Source organism: Canis lupus, chromosome 15 (genome assembly GCF_048164855.1).
Source record: "Canis lupus baileyi chromosome 15, mCanLup2.hap1, whole genome shotgun sequence".
NCBI lineage: Eukaryota > Metazoa > Chordata > Mammalia > Carnivora > Canidae > Canis > Canis lupus.
Window position 1 is genome coordinate 31029983 of NC_132852.1, and position 15307 is coordinate 31045289.

At 40.8% G+C, this 15307-nt stretch overlaps 1 long non-coding RNA gene across 2 annotated transcripts in view; it reads left to right on the forward strand.

The window, feature by feature from the left end:
• Nucleotides 1-1040, forward strand: part of LOC140605510 (uncharacterized) — a 33281-nt gene extending 32241 nt beyond the window's left edge. For both annotated transcript variants that reach the window (XR_012008161.1, XR_012008162.1), the window contains exon 5: nucleotides 751-1040. This is a non-coding gene — a long non-coding RNA (uncharacterized lncRNA). The remainder of the gene's footprint in view (nucleotides 1-750) is intronic.
• Nucleotides 1041-15307: the final 14267 nt, after the last annotated feature.

A 15307-nucleotide genomic window follows, 5' to 3' on the forward strand; every position in this document is an offset into this window, starting at 1 on the left:
TAGAAATGGTAGAAACCAATTAAGAGTAGTTCTGTCTTTTCTCTGTTGACATGCAATAGTGTGTTGAATCCCTGGTAATTATGGTTTCTGTTGCTCTTGTTACTCTGGTTTCTTTTTCATTTTTTTTTTTTTTAAAGATTTGTTTATTTATTTGAGAGAGAGGGAGTACATGAGCAGGGGATTGGTGGTAGGTAGAGAGAGAGAGAGAGGGAGGGGGGAACAGACTCCCTGCTGAGCACAGAGCCAGAGGTGGGGAGATTGACTTGAGTCTAAACTAAGAGATGGTTGCTTAAACTACCGACCGAGTCACCCAGGAGCCCAAGTTTCTTCTTCATTCTTGTTCCCTCTTTAGACCTGTAAAAACAAAGCCAACTAGTGTGAAATCAGAATGCACTACATGTGGGGGCGACTACAGGGTGGAGCTGTCTGAGGCTTCTGACCACTGTCAGAGCTGAGCACACGCACAGAACTCTACTGGCTTGGCTCCCTCCTGACCTTGCCCAAGGTCATCCTGTCAGTCACCTAGCGTTTTGAGCTGTGGGCCAACATTCTTATTCTTCAGGGGCAATCTGTGAACTCCAAACCCATATTTGTTTATGCAGCAGCGTAGATCTAGTTGTGTCTGATGTCTCCCAACTGATAAGTATTACCTTGCTTCTCAGTTTCTTCTTACAGAAAGAGAAGGAGACAATGAAAGTTGTAAGATCATGCTTCTATCTAGGCATCCCTTTCTACTTTCTTCCTCCCCAGAGAACACCCTGGAAAGATACCTTCACCTTGCTTTGCACATGGTTTCCTTGGATGTCATCAGAAGTCTGAGTAAAGGAGACAGAAGAGTCCAGTTTGGACAAGAATGTCTCCGGTGCTATTTAACTTTCTGGACTATGAATGTTCCTGGAGCACAGCTGCAGGGATGGATAACACATACGTTCAGCTCGAACTGCAAGCTGTTGAGGACAAAGAGCGTAGGAAATTCAATTCCAAGCTCTAGTTGTTCCTGATCAGACTTGACGTGTGTGCCTGGACAATAAGATTTGTGACCTCAGCAGAATAAATGTAAACCTAATCCCAATTAGCATGTATAAATAGTCTTGTTCCAAGTACTCGGTCTCTACTTCAGACCCTCCAAATACAGGAGAGGGATGGGGTGCGGGCTGTGGAGCCTAGTAGATCTGGGTTTGAGTAGATCAGATTTTCTCCCATCTCCTGGCAGGTCCCTGTGGGCCCATTACCTCCCCTTTGCAAAACTTCAATTTCTCTCCTTGTTGTGACTATTATAAAAGCGAGGCATTCACTGAGTTGGGTACAGTTTTATTTTTGTGAGTTTTTGAAATTTTTTAGATTTTAATTCTTTAGATTTTAATGATAAAACTATAATAATTTTATGACTACAAGTAAATATAATACGGTAATACATTCTATCTCTACCCCTGGGCCTTTCATAATAAGAATATTAATAATAAATATTTTTATCATTATCATCAATATCAAGAGCCAAGAAAAGAGATGTAATGCGTCATTACCCATTTCCAAGGACCTAAAAGCAATGGACAGACATGATGAAATCCTTCTGACTCTATGTGATATTTTTCCTTTGTCTTTTCTCAGGACAAAGGCATACAGTGTGTATCCTATCTTGTTTGTATGATAACATGAAATTTATTCTCCTTTTCACCCACATATGCCCCTAAACTAGATTATAAGCCACTCCAGCCCAGAGAGTGCCTAATGTATGGTTATATATGAAGTAGATATGGGAAAGGCACAAGCTAGGTTGAGCTCATTTTCAGAAATCAGAGTGAGTGTTCTTGTTGCTATTTTGAAAAGGAGTTCAGAGATTTCCTAGGGGAGGCAACTCTCTGAAAAATGACTCAAATTGTTTTTAGACTCAGAAATAAAACCTTAGGATTCCATTTAAAATCTTTATTCTTAGTCCTCTCATTCAACACACACACACACACACACACACACACACACACACACACACAATTAAAAACAAAACAAAAAACAAAAAACCAGAAAATCATTTATTCTAATGGGAGGAAGGAGCTATGGATTTTCCCATAGGTAGGGACCTGCATGTGTTAGGGGTTAATCAGAGATCACAGAGCTTTCAGGTTAGTTCTAATTTGATATCAAACCTATAGCCACTTGTAAATAATCAATAACAGAAGTAGTAATTAGTGACAGTAGTAATACTAGTAAGGGAAACCTAACTAGTGATAATATATAATTTCTTAAGGATTTGACATGCTAAATACTATACAAAACACTCATTCTTTATCATACTTAGGCTTTATAAGGAACTTATTATGTAAACAATTTTCATATTATTATTCTCATTTTACGTATGTAAAAAACAAAATTCAGAGATTAAGTAAATACTCAAGGTCATTTTAATTCTCAGAAGAATACTCGTGGAGTACTAGGTACTGCCCTGGGAATTGGGAATATCGCAGTGAACATAGTAGTCAGAAATTTCTGTTTCTTAGAGCTTCTGTTCCAGTAGGAGAGGCTACAGATTAACAAAATAAATAAAATGCATAGCCTGATAGAGGTAATAAGTGTTGAGGAGAGAAATGATGCAGAGACAAGCATTAAGAAGTGTCGGAGGGGGCAGCCTTGGTGGCTCAGCAGTTTAGCGCTGCCTTCAGCCCAGGGCCTGATCCTGGAGACCTGGGATTGAGTCCCACATCAGGCTCCCTGCATGGAGCCTGCTTCTCCCTCTGCCTGTGTCTTTGGCCCTCTCTCTCTCTCTCTGTCTTTCATGAATAAATAAATAAAATCTTTATAAAAAAAAGGAAGTGTCGGAGGGAGATATAAATTTTGGAGGGAGATGGTCAGGGGAAGCCCTAACAAAATGATATTGGAAAAGGGACCTAAAGAAATGGTGGGAACCAACCACACATCTGGAGAAAGGGCACCTCAGGAAGTGGAAAAAATAAATGCACAGACCTTAGATGAGGAACATGTCATGTTGGAGGAATAATTAGGGGAGAGTGTGATGAGAATGAACTCCTGAGGTCGGAGAGGTGATCATGGGCCAGGTCATGCAGTCAGGAAGGTAAGAAGCCTTTCAGGAGTTTTGAGTAGAGGAATGAAATGATCTGACTGACTTCTCTCTCTCTTTTTTTTTTTTTTTTTTTTTTTGCTGGTTAATATATTTTTAAAATTTTGGAATTATTTTAAACTTAGAGAAAGATGGCAAAGATAGTGCACAGTGTTGCCATGTATCATTTACCTCATTTCCACTAATTGTAACATCTCAGCTAATGATGGTACATGTGTCTTAATTAATACATTAACATTGGTACATCACTGCTCCCTGAATTAGAGGCTTTAGCCAGATTTCACCAGTTTGCCCACTAATGTTCTTTTTTTCTGTTCCAGGATCCCAGGTTGCATTTAGTCATCCTGTTTCAGTCTTTCCCCAACTCTCACAATTTCTTAGTCTTGTCTTGTACCTCCTGACTTTGAGACTTTGAAGAGTCCTGGGCATGTATTTTGTAGAATGTCGCTCTACTTGGGGTTGTCCAGTGTTTTCTCAGTTTGACTAGGCTTATGGTTTTGATGAAGAATGCCACAGAGATAAAGTCTCTTTCTCATCACAGTATATCAGAGAATGGGTGACATCCACCAGACTTATCATGATGATGGGAGCATGGATACTTGGTTAAGGTGGCATCTACCTGGTTTCTCCACTTTGAAGTGATGGTTTGTCCCTTTCTCTTCCTTAATCTTTGGAAGTGAGTCATTCAGGCCAGCTCACACTCAGAAGGGGGTGAATGAATTTACAGCTCCCCAATCTTGATTTTAATGGTTTACTAGGTCTCTCTGGGAGAGAGATCAATTTGGAAACCACTGCACAAATCTAGCAAGAGATGCTGGTGGCTTGGCCTAGGGTAACAGCTGTGGAGGTGGTGGGAGATAGTTGGGTTGGGTTCCGGGTATATTTTGTAGGTCAAATTCAATAAGATATAATAGATCATGGGATGTAAAGAGAGGAGTCAAGGAGGGAAGAATAAGGTGCCGTTTGCTGAGATGAGGAAGAAGGCCAGTCCAGAAGGTCATAATGCTAGCAAGTGTAGGGCAGGGAGGGTGTAAACTATTTCTATAGTTTGGGCTCCAAAGCCCAAACTCTTAAATATTGAGCTACTCAGATTCTATATATCACCTGCATCATCTAGGAAACATCTACTGGCAGGAATTATAATAAAAGTTCAAAGTATTCTTATTACGAGTTTACTCCTATCCCTTTATAGCTGATCCTTTCTCTAGGTGTCCAGCGGAGGTGTGTTTCTTCTTGCTGAGCAGTTCCATGGCAGCCTGCCGACAGCAATACTCAGAATTGGAAGCACTTGGGGACAGCCATCTCCTGTTACGGTCATCAAGGACTTTTATTGGATTCCTTTATTATCTCCCTGCAAATGTTGGCTTCTTCCCTGCTAATTAAACAGCAACTTTTTAAAAATTATCATTGACAAAATTATCCAATAACATACCCCAAAGCCATCCAAATTGGTCTAGGTTAGGGGAATGCTCTATGATACTCAACACTGGAAAATGATGTTGTTTTAGGAACCTTTGGCCATGTTGGATGAGCCGATTGAATAGGGTAATTGGAAAATGATGCAGAAAGAGATGTTCATTCATACCTCTCACCACCTCCCCCTTTTTTAAGCTTCTTGTTGATTTCAGCAGGAGTTCTGTGGCAGAGAAGAAGTCAGAACTATATGATGGGGGTCCCCTGAGCCTGGCTATGCACACACGTATCTGAGTGTGTGCACACACATATCTTTTTTTTTTTTTCTATTCCAGGATCCCAGGTTGCATTTAGTGTGCAACTAATGGTGGGTGTGTGCTGGTGATTATGTACCTGCTAAAATAGTTTCTCATTATTTTTAGAATATCATTCAAACTCCTTAGAATGGCAAACAAGCTCCTGCCTCCCTCTCCATTGTCATGTTGTCCTCGTGAGAGAATCCTTCCTGCTGGACACCCTAAGTCTTTTTAGTTCAGTCCATTTGTCCTTTGCATTTGTACCATTTACCTAAAGTCTTCTTCCCCGGACCTTTGCATGGCTTATTAGTTATATTTTCTATATCTTAGTTAAAAAGTTACCTTTCCAAGAGGTGCCTTCTTTTACTGCCAGATCTAAAATGGAAGCACTCTGTTATTCTCTCTTAAAGCAAATACTTCTTGTCAGTTGCTTTCTAGCATAGGACCCTGCTTACTTCAGTTCCGGCACTTCGAATAATTTGAAATTATTACTCCTGTCCTTGAGTATTTTCTAAGTCCCTCTGCTAGAACATAAGCTCTTCACTAGCAAGGGTATTACTTGCTTTTTTTTCAAGGAACAACTGGACTAATGCCTCAATTATTAGTGATCTGCAAATATTTTTTAAGTGAAAGAGTTAAGTATCCTGAGGGTTTCCTGAAGACAGATTGCAAACAGTTCACTCCATCACTTTAAATGGGAACATGTGGGAAAAATGCAGCCTGGGAGAAATAAACTTTAGGAAAACCTTTTGATTTGAGGATTCAAAATGCATATTTTGAACTGTGCTAGAATAAGCAGCTAGAATGGAGTACAGGAGAACATGGATGAGGGGAATCCAGCAGAAGAAGGTCAGAAGCGGGCTTTCGAGCAGAGCTAGTTAAATTCCTACCACCCTGAAGCAGCCCAGTAGCGGGACACCTCAATTCCTAAGAGATTCGTTTCCATGGACTGGCGCTCTGCCACACATCATCCACCCAAAGAATCCCAAGTTGTTTCACCATGCAATTCCCACAGGGGTTGTCAAAATATAGAGAAGGAGGAACAGGAGGGCATTTTGGAAGCCAATTATCTTTAAAAGTTCATTTATTCATTTCCATCCCAGTCTCTTGGGGACAATGGTAGAACTCTCTAATGGGTACTTGTTGCTTAAAGATGGAAACTGGATGGAAATCCGGGCATCTCGAATTAGGTTTCAGAAGAATCTGTTGCATGATGACTGTGTTCATCTTACAAAACAAGAAACTAAAACCGATATAATCTCTCCCACCTGCAGGCTGTGCCGTTTGCTATTAGAGGCTCTGGACAGTGCACTTTTCTAAGTGGCCCTCAGCCTGCCTTCGGTATATCAGATATATATGGGTGCCTGGGTCCCACTCAGGTTTTCTCAAATGCAAAGTGGTTTTAAGATTTGAGCATAAGCCAAAATACAGCATGATTTTTAGCAAGAAAACTTCAAGGAGCAGAAGCAATTAAAAGGGGATCCTATACTAGATCATTTATCAGAAACCATTGCAGCTTTATTTTATCTACATTGGTTTGGCTTTTTTGTTTGTTTCATTCTCTTTAATCTTTCTTTCTTTCTTTCTTTCTTTCTTTCTTTCTTTCTTTCTTTCTTTCTTTCTTTCTTTCTTTCTTTCTTTCTTTCTTTCTTTCTTTCTTTCTTTCTTTCTTTCTTTCTTAATTCTGTTTGCCATTCAATCTTTTCTTAAGGAGATGTCTTATTTTCTTTATTTAAAATTTATTTCATAGGGGGCACCTGGGGGGCACAGTTGGCTAAGTGTCCAACTCTTGGTTTGGGCTCAGGTAGTGATCTCAACGTCCTGAGATCGAGCCCCGTGTCAAGCTCTGTACACAGTGAAATATCTGCTTAAGAATCTTTCTCCTCTGCCTCTCTTCCCCAAAATAAATAAATGTCTTAAAAATATTATATGTGACCGACTTCCCCACCCCTTCCCCACGGCAGAGCCTGACACAAGGTGAATGGCCACAAAACTGGTCCTCTCTCTTCCTCTCCACTTTCCTTGGTACAAAGTGTCCCCTCCATTCCACATTCTGTTTTCCTTGCAATACCAAAAAGATTTTTATGGCATCTCATACTAAGGTGTTAAGGACTACCAAAATATAATTATTCTTGCAGAATAAGGTAATAGGAATGGAGAGTGTGGAGGGACTTTTGGGATGCTCCTATGGAGTAAGTATATTTACTTGCAAAACCCTTAAGCCAGTGGAATCTATGATGGTGGAATCAGGAGTCAGAGAAAACCAATGTAACATTCAGTTGAAGTCCTAATGTGCCCGGTCTAGCACATTCTGCCTCCCAAAGATACCCCACTGCCTTCCTCCTTGTGTTTGTTCCCTTCAAGGACATACAGGACTTATTGCGAACGATATGGAAAGAGCTGACAAGCTCGCAGAGAGGGTCTGACGTGACTGAGAAATTGACCTCCCCAGTCTGGGAGCCAATGCAATTCCCCCGTTCTGCTGAAGGCAGGAGGTTAGCTGTGGCCTGCTGCAGACTGTGTCAAGGGTTGGAACACATGGAGAAAATGAAATCTAATCTTCAGCTACAGTTCTTTCTTCAATCTACCATATCTACCAGGGAAATCAGAAATGGCAGCTCAAGTGCCTGACACTGGTGCAACACCTTCTTTTGGCCTCTTTGTAAATTAGACTCTCAGAGAGTTGCAGAGGAATAAGGGGGCCGGGGGGGGGCGGCGGGGAGAAGTTAAAAATAGAAGAGGAGAAAAGTCAAGGGGTGGTCTGGGACAAGGCACCAGATCGAATCTGAGCTTCCATCCCCTGCCCCAACCTTGACTTCCTGTATAGTTCGGATATATGAACAATATTGTATCAACTGCTGAACTGGACTTGGAGTCTCCTTCAGAGGAGACCTGAATTTTTACAGCCTCCCTCCTCCCTTCTGAAATGAGGGAATTAACACAATTAGAGATGTGACTGTGCATGTATTATCAGATCCCCTTCTCTTAGCAGGGGGTTAGGGGCAGGAGGGGTTGTTGAGTTTGTTAACATGTGCAGGTTTTGAAATAAGCTGTGCTTTCAAGTGATACTTTCAGTTCTCAATTTGCTGTCTCTGTGTGGGTAGAAGAGAAGGGCAGCACTGGGGCACGTTAATTTCTGTCACAGAAAGTGGACAGAGAATTGGACCACCACCCTTAGCTGAGGCTGGGACAAGGAACCAGCAGGAGGGAGCCCTGTGTTTGGCTGCACGTGGTCTGGGTTTAAACCCCCGTGGTCCCCAAGAGAGAGACCCATTGCTCTCAAAGGAAGACCTCCCATTCCAACTTGGAGGGATATCCCTGTTACCCTTGAGTCTGGAAGGTGATTATATTAATCAGGATTCTGCAGAGAAACGGAAGCAATTGGACATAAATAAATAAGTAAATAAATGAATAAATAACTGTATATTTGAATAAATACACATATAATTTATATATAAAATCATATATAAGATAATATAAATTACACACACATATACACACACACATATATATGGTGATTTATTATGAGGAATGGGCTCACACAATTACGGAAGCTGAGAAGTCCCACGGTCTGCTGTCTACAAGCAGGATACCCAGGAGAACGGATGGTGTAAATCCAATCCAGTCCATGTCCTAAAGCCTGAGAACCAGGGAATCCAATGCTGTAAATCCCAGTGTAAGGGCAGGAGAGACCTGATGTCCCAGCTCCAGCAGGCAGGTAAGATTTTTGTTCTATTCAGGCCCTCAACTGGGTGATGCCCATCCCCCTCAACCCTCCTCCGCCCAGTACCCTCAAACTTCCCCAGGAGGACAGCCTGCTTCACTGAGTATGCCTATTCAAATACTAATCTCACCCAGAAACACCCTCACAGGCAAACCCTGAAATAGTGTTTAACCTGGGAACCCTGTAGTGCTGTCAAGTTGACACACGAAATTAACCATCACAGTGACTGTGATGCCTGGGCAGGCAGGTACATGTGCCTGTCTTTGGTTACCCGTTTTCTCCTCTGAGGATGGGGATCCTAAGTCCGGACTGTGATGGAGTGGGGCAAGTGAGGCATTCATAGGGGCTGCCAAAAAAATCCAGTCACTGAGACAAATACCGTTTTAATGCAATGGTTTTAAAAAACAAAGTTAATGCAAAAAAGAAATCCACAGTGAACCAATTATCAAAATCTTCAATAACGACAGGCTCCGTGTTACTGTTTTTTCTTTTGCCTCCAGCCTCACTGTTGCACAGCTCAGCAATGACCTTGACAGCAACAGTTCTGAGGACAGAGTCCCTTCTCCCCCAGTGTCTCTTCCTCACTAAGGAAGGAGAGGACTTAATAAAGTAGCAGCTGGGTCAAGGCTGGAGGCAAGAGCTTATGCCCCAAAAGATCGATTGCACTAGCAAAGCCTGTTGTTGACGCAATCTCTTAATTAATTGAGCATTCCCTACTCTAACTCACACCTGTGCGTGGTTCCTTGCTGGATGTAAAAGGACTGGCCGATCCACAAGGTTCTGATTCTACCAGGTGTAGGGTCATCATTTGAGGAGCTGTGTTGGGTGGCAATGCCACCTTCTCCATCAGGCTTCAAGAGAGGCCTTGAATAAGATCCTCTGTGTACTGTGGGTCTTTCCTATTCAGATAATCCTCTGGGACAGGAGTTTTGGGGTCTGATGAAGTCCTTTCATGGTGTCTGATAGAAACTTCCTTCTCATTGACACCTTAGGTGGGGCTCTGGTCCTTAATACCCAATAGCACTTGTGTTAGTAGCCCTTCCTTCTGGTACAGTATCTGAAACCCTCTCAAGTGAAAGGATAAATGATTAATAATCTGTAAGCACCCCTGAGCAACAGCATTAGCTTAAAGCTCTGACCTTTGCTAATAGGAATAGTGAAACTTCAGGTATCAGGCAAAGAGGAAGGAAGGCAAATAATTATACTTTCCACTGGTATGAAAATAGCCATTCTGTTTAGTTGATTTTTCTTTTCTTTTCTTTCTTTCTTTTTTTTTTTTAAAGCAGGTTATGGTGTCATTTGGGAGTTTGTTGACTTTCCTCAATGCTCTAAATCAAGAAATATCTTTGGCAGGGACTATATAGTAGATTTTCTGAAATGTTGTTAAGAACAATAAAGGAGTAGAAAGCACTTTGCAAATTATGAATTATTTCCCAAGTTCATCTCAGTCTTTGAAATAACTCTGTGAGGTTGGAAATGTCATTTCTATTCCATGGACAAGAAAGCTGATGTTCAGAAAGGATAAGTTATTTGCCCAAGGTCATACAGTTAACATCCAAGTGGTAGTAGAATCGAGACCCAAACTGAGGTCAGCCAACTTCACATTTCTGGTTCTTGTAAAAACTCTGGCTTCTTTAAAATCACTCTGATATATTCTGAGTTCGCTTATCCCACAATGCCCCAGCTCAATCCAGAAAGCTATTAGACATGACTCCTTCTCTAAATTGTGGTCCATTGAGACGGGAATGGTGAAAGAATACCTTGCATCAAATGAAGTTTGCTCCTGGGAGCCTTCAGCTTTCTTGAGCATATTGGAAATATTTGCATAGATTTCTTTTTTCTCGCAGTCCTGGAGAGTAGTATTTCTGCAGGGAAGATGGCATGTCAGACTCCGGAGAATGAGTCTGACAAGAATCTGCCCCTGGAGGTACTTTTCTGTATTCAACTTCCAAGTGTGGTGAGGCTGACCCTTGGGACCCTTATAAATTCCCACAAAGCTGGAATCATACTACTTTCCTGCCTGGACAGCAGCAGATGCATTGTATGTACTCAGCAAAAGACAGAGCTAAAAGAAACAGTCTTAGGGACTCTGGTTAGTGTATAAATTAGCAATCATATTTTGGGAGATGTGACTTGCCCTGCAGCATTTGTCTGACTATATGCCTTGAGAAGTTGGGTCATCCTGGGACTACACTACAGTAGTTAGTGAGTCCAGCTCATGGTTGACCAAATATACTTTCTCCAAGACCTTATTTGCCAGGCTTGGTTTTCTTGTGATCTAAAGGGAACACATCTTTTATTATCTCCCCTTTGAGGAAATTATATGCTAAACCCAGGATCAGGCACCAGATCAAGGATTCTTCGTCCTCACCAGATTCTGATATTTGCCAGAGTCGTAGAACTGGGATCAAATTATGAGTTTCTGAAAAGTAAAATCAGAATTCAAAGAGAAGACCATTGAAATAAACAGAGTGCCTAGAAATGAACAGGCTGGTGGTGGTGCGTGGGGGGGGGGGGGCAGGGAAACTAATCTCATCCTGGCTTCATTGATGATGTCTGTCCACAAATGAAAGAAAAGCCTGTGGCTTCCTGGCACCTTAAACAAGCATATTTTCCTCTGAAGCATGAGCTTGGAGAGCAGGAAAATTAAGATCAGAGAAAAAAAAAACGCAAAAAAACGCAAACAACGAGGCATGGAGGGTTTGAATCCTTCTGCTCTACAGTAGGTGGAGACACTGTACCTCTAACATACTTGATAATTTCTTCATTTTTTTGTTATTATCTTTTGCATTTCTCCCTCGTAACATAGTCCGTTTCTGTAGTTATGGATTTTGCCATCATTCTCAGCATGTATATGGGGTTAGTTATTGATGAATTATTTTTTTATACGTTTCAAAAGAAAAAGCCTATTTGAAAAGGCACAGGGACATTCTTAGATCTACATTTCAGAATAATTAATAATAATAGACGACTGTGCTTCTGCTACCTTTCCCCCATATTTAGTAGTTGTGCTAAGTTCTACTTAAATCCTAACAACACAGGAACAACTTGGGATGTTTTCTCTATTCATCATTTAAGGAAATGGAGAGTCTTCTCTTTCTATTATCCACAAGAAAAGAATATGAGGGCAGCCCGGGTGGCTCAGCGGTTTAGCGCCACCTTCAGCCCAGGGCCTGATCCTGGAGACTCGGGATCGAGTCCCACGTGGGGCTCCCTGCATGGAGTCTACTTCTACCTCTGCCTGTGTCTCTGCCTCTCTCTCTCTGTGTCTCTCATGAATAAATAAGTAAAATATTAAAAAAATATATGAATTGTCCACTCTCAGCTGCTGACTTGAATTACATTTTGAGTGTCTGTGTCCAGGTGTGCATGTGGGTGTAGGGTCCCAGGACAGGTCACCCAGAATATGCCGCAATGACAGAGCGATTATTATTATTATTATTTTAGAGCGATTATTTTAAATTGAAACTACTTGGAAAACAGCTGGGGCAAGGACACTCAGACCCTCCTGTGTCCCCCTGGGAGCAGAAAACAAATCCCCCTTATGAAAAATATCTGCCTCTGCACTGGGAAGTAAAAAGCAAAAAGTAAAAAGATATTCTTATCACTTGGACTTTAAAGCCAAGAAAGCTGTCGAAACAAACCTTATTTTTTTTCTCATCTACCTCAGCCTAAATTCTTTTTTTTTTTCTTTAAAGATTTTATTTACTTATTCATGAGAGACACAAGGAGAGAGGCAGAGACATAGGCAGAGGGAGAAGCAAGCTCTCTGCGGGGAGCCTGGTGCAGAACTCGATCCCAGGACCCTGGGATCATGACCTGAGCCAAAGGCAGATGCTCACCCTGAGCCACCCAGGTGAGTCTATTTCAGCCTAAATTCTATTTATAATTCTTTCCTAATTAAAGTTCCCAAACAAGTGTATTCTTTCTCCTGTCAATTCCTCACAAATTTATTGTCTCTTTGTCTAAAATGTATAAAAAACTGCCCACCAAGTCGTTTCTCTGGTTATCCATTTTAATATTGGACCTCTGTGTGCATAAAATAAAACTTCGGGTTTTGTTTTTTTTTTTTTTTTTTTCTGCTGTTAACCTGACTCATGCCAGTGATATTCCTAAATCAGCTACAAGAACCCTTCACCGAGGAGTGGGGGAAAGGGGAATGTCTCCTACTCCTAACTTGGCATGTACACACACTACATTATGAGCAGTCATCTTGACCTAGTTCTAGAACACAATTTGCTTCCCATATCTTGCTCTTTCCTGTTCTTACCTATGTTTCAGATGTGTCTAGACCTTCAAACTTGACTCTACACATTTTCTGCTAAGAATAAAAGGGAGTGCTCTGACTGAGCTTTAGAATCTTCTCCATCTTCCTTCCAGCTGCCTTGATGAGCAACCCTGCCAGGTTAATTTACTTTGAGATTTTTCTGTCCCCATCAACTAATGGGTGACATTTTTTCAAGACTTGAGAAAGTGGAAGGTAAGAAAAATAAGTAAATTGACATTAACACTCAACACATACTCTTTGTCAAACACTTGCTTACAACATTTGTCATAGCTTTTGTCTTTTGTCTTAAATGCATATTCTATTACTTAAAAAAAATAAAATAAAATGTTATCTTTGCCTGCCCAAGGAAAGACTTTCTCTGTTGGTATTAAGAGTAAAAGAATGAAAGGAATCTCTTAGGTTGACTGAAGATCTATATCCCGTCTTTGGATCTTTGTTAATGCTTATTTCCTCCAGACAGAAAGGTGTTGCTTGGTTAAGATACAATTTTACTCTGAAGAATTTTCCTGGAAACCTGATTCCAAAAATAGATTCCTTCCATTTAATAAACTTGATCAGATTTTAGTCTCAGGAACAAAACTAGATGAATCTCTCTCTCTCAGTCTCTCTTTCTGTCTCCAATCTTTTTTCCTCCTTTCTCCACTTCTTAGGTATTCTTTCTCATCACCAATTGTTTCTCTGATCTATTGTCTTCCTCCTTTTAATCTGCTAACCAGTGTCTTCAATCCACCTGCCTGACAGAGGGAACTCCTGAAACCATTCTAGACATAACTGACACACATCAGTCACATGGATTTTAGGACACTCTTTGACCAGCCAGATGACCAGCTCATTTCCCTCCTCATGGGGAGTCCAAAGGCATGGAATACATCAGTGAAAGGAATGTGGGCCACCATGATTGATTCTCCCCCCTAGACTCTTTTGTTGTAATTAATGCCATCACTATCACACTCTCTAGTCATGTCTGGAGCTCTTAGACTTCCTGCCATTACCTCTGACAAGATGGCAGGCATCAAGACTGAGCCACAGGGACAATGCAATTAACACCCAAATAATATCAGTTTCTGCAACATCCAGAGTTACTGATAAGGTTATTTGGGACTGCTAAATTGGAAAGATAGAAATAATAGCTTTAAATATGGTTTCCTTAAGATTTAAATAAAAATGTAGCATGAAAATTCTCAAAAGAGTCTTCTCTTTTAGCAGATGCAACCAGTGATTTGCTAGAGTTGGTCCATATAAGCTAGGAAGAGCTGGTTGTTACATTTCCAGGAGTTTTGAGAACAGGTTGCAAAATGTAGACATTGTTAAAAATTAAATTACTATAGAAAGTTAACTCAAAATGGGTTCCATGGAAACAGTGGTAATGAAAACTCAAGCTCATTACTTCCTAATTATTTTACTATATTTTACTATTATCTATGCTTTTCAGGCTATTTAAATCTATTATGTATGGTAGAAATACTATAAACTGTAGTTCTATGGTGCATCTCTTCCCAACTTTGTGTTTAATAGAGTTCTGTTGGTAGCTTGAAATTGGTCTTTTTGTGGTCTATTTACCACAAAAATGGCCAAATGTTACAAATCAGGGCTTCCCCCGCCTCCCCCCGAGAGTTGATTGTTAGACATTTAGGAGCACACCACTATATATATTATTCCGATTTTACAGAGGAGGAAGTGGAGGCTCACAAGGTGCAATATCTTGCAGAGGGTTCGAGGTTCTGCCAAACGGGTCACAGAACACTAAAGCAGGGTGAACATTTGGTTTAGTTTGTTAACTGTTAAGCATTACTCAGGAATAAGAATCCCTTTAGTTACTTCCTAAACTCTCCTTTCTCCTCATCTATACCTCTTAAAATGCCGTCTCTATTTTCTCCTACCTTCCTTCCAGTTCATTCTGCAGCCAATGCGGTGTGTTTTGGGATCTTCAGCTTACAAATTCCACACTCTGCCAGAAACACCACAATATCTCAAGTTACATCACACCTAGAAATTCACAAATTAACTTCCACTCAAGTGTGTGATCCCAGATGGAAAAGCCTCAGAACATGATGAAAAACCTGGGTATATTGGAGCTTATATGGGTATAGAATGGGGGGGGGGGGAAAGGTGAAAAAGGGAAATAGAGCAGAACAGGAAGTGTGTTTGTTAAACCTGGGAACCTGCAAGTGCATGTGTGTTGAGGTGGTGTTTATAATGACAAATTTTACCCCTTTATTCCTGTTCAGAGTGGGTCCTGGCTTTGATATTTTTATGTAGTAACAATAACATCTACATATATTTTTCCAAAAGACATTTAGGGAGCTTGCTGAGATTCCTACAGAAGATTCACCAATAATTCCCAAATTATATCATTATTGTCATCAATTTTCAAAACTATGGTCATAATCACCATTATCCTCTCTTCCATTTGTAGTGTACCTTATATTTTTTTAAAAAAGCTTTCACAGGGATTAAAGAGGGGAGAAAATGAGTGGGAAATATCAGAGAGAGTGAGAGAACATGAGAGACTCCTA